At 28.1% G+C, this 4,666-nt stretch overlaps 2 non-coding genes across 2 annotated transcripts; both read left to right on the top strand.

The window, feature by feature from the left end:
• The first annotated feature begins 685 nt into the window (after positions 1 to 685).
• Positions 686 to 757, top strand: TRNAD-GUC (transfer RNA aspartic acid (anticodon GUC)). The gene has a single exon. It is a non-coding gene; the product is annotated as a tRNA-Asp (tRNA).
• A 770-nt stretch (positions 758 to 1,527) lies between these two features.
• On the top strand, positions 1,528 to 1,599 carry TRNAD-GUC (transfer RNA aspartic acid (anticodon GUC)). Its single transcript has one exon. It is a non-coding gene; the product is annotated as a tRNA-Asp (tRNA).
• Positions 1,600 to 4,666: the final 3,067 nt, after the last annotated feature.

The raw sequence follows: 4,666 nt of genomic DNA, 5'->3' as shown, positions 1-4,666 counted from the left end.
CCTTAGATTTCTTTTTTGGAATTAGGAGTGAATTATGGTGAAATTTTTTTTGTAATATTATGAGTAAAAGTTTATAATTAAAACTTTAAACCCAATAAAATTTTGAAATTTAAAATTTAAAAAATAAATCAATATTTTTAAATTTGATCGGCTCCCCGACCCCCAATATTGTCTCCAAAGAATGTTTTTGGTCGGAATGGTTTATACGGATTTGAATACTAGATCGTGGATACCGTTGTTCTTTGGTGGTTGGGTTTCAATTAACCACACATTTCAGAAATGGTCGATCTGAGATTGTACAAGACTACATACACTTCTACATGTATCCTCATTCATCCTCTGAAGTAATCCTGAAAGTAATTCCTGGCGGCTAAACAGAAAAAAAGAAAAAAGTTTAATGATAGCAATAGAACATTTCATTTTAATTAAAAATTAAAATGAAACGTTATTATAATTATAAAAACGTTAGTAAAAATCAGCGGTAAAGTAAACTTTTTAATAAAACAATTAACTTTTTATTTCTCTCGTCTATATTACCACAAGCGTAATTTCTATTTTAATATAATACATTTAAAAGATAAAAGACATTTTTTGATACTCAATTTTTAACTTGAAATGGTTTTCAAGTGTTTAGTTACGTAGATAGCTAAAGTTAAGTAATGTAAATTTGCTTCCCTTCGTCATATCCTCGGTAGTATAGTGGCCAGTATCCCCGCCTGTCACGCGGGAGACCGGGGTTCGATTCCCCGCCGGGGAGGTAAATTTTTTTTTACACTTTAAACACCAAAATTTGCATCATTATTTTAATATTATTACTATTTTTTCATTATTTTTCTTTTTCATTATATATTTCCTGTTATATTATATTTTTGTAACACGCTTACATCAAACTTATATTCTAAAATTTAATAATCTGTAACTCTTCATTATTTTATATAAATTTAATTAACTACTCGATATTAATTCGGGCATTAAATCTTTATTATCCATGAGATAAACTTTTAAAATTCAAAAACTTATAAATTAAAATTATAATTTTTATTCTGTCTAGAAACAAGTGAATTATCCGTTCGTTACTGATTACTTATGCTTAATACGTTATTGCAAATAGTCGAATTCCTTTCTAGTTGTATTTAAAGTAATTTTCTTATTAATATCAGCTAAATAACTGCGTTTCTTTGTGTATCAGTTTTTATTTATTGTTTGGAGGCAAAATTATTAAAAATGTTTGCCTACAAAAGATTTTTTCATCTTTTGTTTGCTCTATTTTTGTATATGTAATCTCTTAATAATATATTCCTTTAAACATTTTGCTAGAATTTTCTGTAAACAAGAAATCTCATCCAAAATTTTACAAATTTTCATGAAATAGCTGTTTCAGGTTTATTTTAATTACGAGGGCTATTTTTTTTTCAAGGTCCGATCGGTCACGAAATTAAAACCGTTTCATGTGAGGAAAGAGGTGAAAATCGGATAGAGTCAAGTCCGGGCTGTATTTTGAGTGATCAAACACTTCCCTTCGACATGTCCTCGGTAGTATAGTGGCCAGTATCCCCGCCTGTCACGCGGGAGACCGGGGTTCGATTCCCCGCCGGGGAGGTAAATTTTTTTTACAAAAAGTTTTTCTAAAATTCATTCTAAATTTGTGAATCACAAAACCACAATTAAAAATGAAGGAGTATGAAATTCAAAATGTTTTACAAATTTATGATTTTTAATTTTTACTTAATTATAAATTGCTTGTAGATAATACGTGTTTAAACTGGTTTTTGCGAACGATGTTGATTTTTAAGCCCTATCTAAAAAAAAATTGTAACAATTTTCCAAAATAAAATACAGAAATCCAGCGGGAACAGATAGTTGTTGGTATCAACAGAAGTACAGTCTTATTATATTACAAAAGTAGTTATTAATATTCTTGAAAGATCATTAAATCACCCAACAATTATTTTGGTTATTTAGTGAGCAATGATAGAAAATAAGAAGGTAATAAAAGACGCGCAGCAATTAGTAGTAGGAGGTTATTTTATAAAAGAAATGAATAAAAGTACCAAGAAATCTGTTAATAAAACATATTTTCTTCCATATTTTGTATACGATGGTCGTTCACAAATTAAAAAAAAATAAATGGCAACAGCGAAAAAATTAATAATAATTAAACTGAAATTATCTGATGTTCAAGTCATCATTCCTGACGTAGATGATATAATAAAAAATTACAATGAACTTATAAACCGTACGGTAAGAGCCACGCAGATATCATTTCTTCCGCTCAAAAAACAAAAATTTCTGTAATATAAAATAAAACTGTTTTTAACAAAACGATACTTATATATAAAAAAAACGAATGGCACTACATTTCTATTATCAAAATCTGTTATTAATTTAAAATTTTCTTTAAAAAAGAATACACGTTAAATGTATGCAACAGACAATAAACAATGTTTAAGCATTCCATATAATAGACAAAATGTAAAAAGATTTGTTATAGAACTCTTACCGGCCCGATTTCATTTATTAAACAACGAATAATCATAAGAATTGTATTATTTCTGTAAATGTGATATGTATTACATATAAATAAAATCGGGCCGGTAAGAGTTTTGTAACAAATTTTTCTTATTTTTCTTATTACGAGTATATGAAACGCTTAAACATTGTTTATTATCTATTATTGCATATCTATTGCCTATTATATACAGGATGATTCAGGAGGATAAGGCAATACTTTGACAACTCATTCTAGAGGCTAAAAATAAGAAAAAAATTCATATAAACATAGTTCCGAAAACGCTTCGTTAGCGAGTTATACAGAGTGAAAGATTTCGCCCGAGTTTCAGTTCCTCCGGGTAAATTAAGGCTTTCTGAAATTCTGGGAATGTCAATTAAGGGGTAAATTCAATCGTTTATTATGGGTTTTGAGCTGGGAAATCGAAAAAAAATAGGTCCCAGAACTGTATCTCTCTTAGTTTCTAACATATCCCATGTAAAACGCCAAAAACAGGGTCAAAAAACACATTTTTTTTACGTTTGACGTACAATAACGTTGTTAAATTGGCAATAAATCATACATTTTTATCATAAATTGTAGAGAATTTAATTATAAGAAGATTGATGTAAATAATGTCAATGTTTATTTAATATGTATTTTTTTTAAAGAAAATTCAAAATTAATAACAGATTTTGATAAGTGTCTTACGTTTTTTGACATCAGTATCGTTTTGTTGAAAACAGTTTTATTTACGAGTATATTACAGAAATTGTTTTTTGAATGGAAGAAATGAAATCTGCGAGACTTACCGTACGGTTTACAATTTCATAGTAATTTTTTTGGATATCACTGCGTTTTGTTAGATTATTCTTTTATTTTTTTTATGAATTACTGATTGTTATCTTATAGATTTATTATTAAAATTTATTGCCTTTCTAGAAAAACAAGTTGAATTTCAAAGCTAATTCTTTTTTTGTTGATAGTCGTCGTATCAACCATATTTTTTATTTTTAATAAAACTAGTATAATGTAAAATTGCACTTATTACTTTGTATATGTAACTCTCGATTTTTATCGTTAAATTCGATTTTACCAATCGAATTATTTCTGTTTTGTTTACGCTTGCAATTAAAAAAAAAGTTTCATCTTCAGTACTTTCATTTACATAAGAGCATTTACTATTAAAACGAATTGTAGTATATTTTCTTTTAATTTTTATTATTTCAAATATATTATAAAGTTTTTTATGCTACCTAGTACTATCAAGTACTGCTACCTAGCGGCGTGATTCGTAAAGGTACATTAAACAAATTAATAAAACGACATATTCGAGTTCCCTAGTTCATCAGATGTAAAAAAAAACCGTTGTCTAAGAAAATTCGAGATATTTTCTGAAAGTATTCTTTATTAAAAATCTTATTGAACTAAAATGTAATGTTTTCACGCTTATTTTTTTCCATTTTCATTTCACTGTTAGGTTAGGTCACGTTTAACCGTAAACGTAGTTCGTTGACTTCGTCGTCTCTTACTGACGAGGTTCTAACGAACTCCGTGATCAGATATTCAAAAAGAATTTCCATTATTATAATAGAGACCGGATTATATGCAACATAAAAAGCTTGAAATATGCGTTCAAATATGCATGAAAAGTGTGAAAATATGCAACTTCAAGTAATAAAAAAAATAGTAATTTTTAGTGTTTTTTTTTTTATTTCAAAATCAGCATACAATTAGTAAGTAGTTGAATAACATATCGAAAAATTCGAAAATGAACAATTATTTAACATTTTGTTACTTTTGTAAACATAAAAGATCAGAGGTACTGTTCCGCGACTGCTAAGTGCGCTCTTATTAGCCGTGCAGCTAATAAGGTTTGGCCGGCTCAACGTAAGATTTCATTTATTAACAAGGTACCCTACCGAAAAGTATTGTAAATATCCATCACCACTAGATTTTAAGGAAAATATGCAATAACCGGTGAGAATAGGCTTAATATGCAAATATATATAATCTGGTCTCTAATTAACTTTTTTTGTTTATTTCAAAATTTTGGCTCTGCTTTAAACTTGTAAAGGGAAGAACATTGTGCTATAGTACGATTTTTACTCGAATTTTCTGAACGTGGAAAACCGACAGATATTCACTTGCGTAATTTAAAATAGTTTGGTAAAAGGG

This window comes from Lycorma delicatula, chromosome 10, assembly GCF_047948215.1.
Source record: "Lycorma delicatula isolate Av1 chromosome 10, ASM4794821v1, whole genome shotgun sequence".
NCBI lineage: Eukaryota > Metazoa > Arthropoda > Insecta > Hemiptera > Fulgoridae > Lycorma > Lycorma delicatula.
Note: the sequence above shows the minus strand (reverse complement) of the source record. Positions and strands in the feature narration are given on the sequence as shown.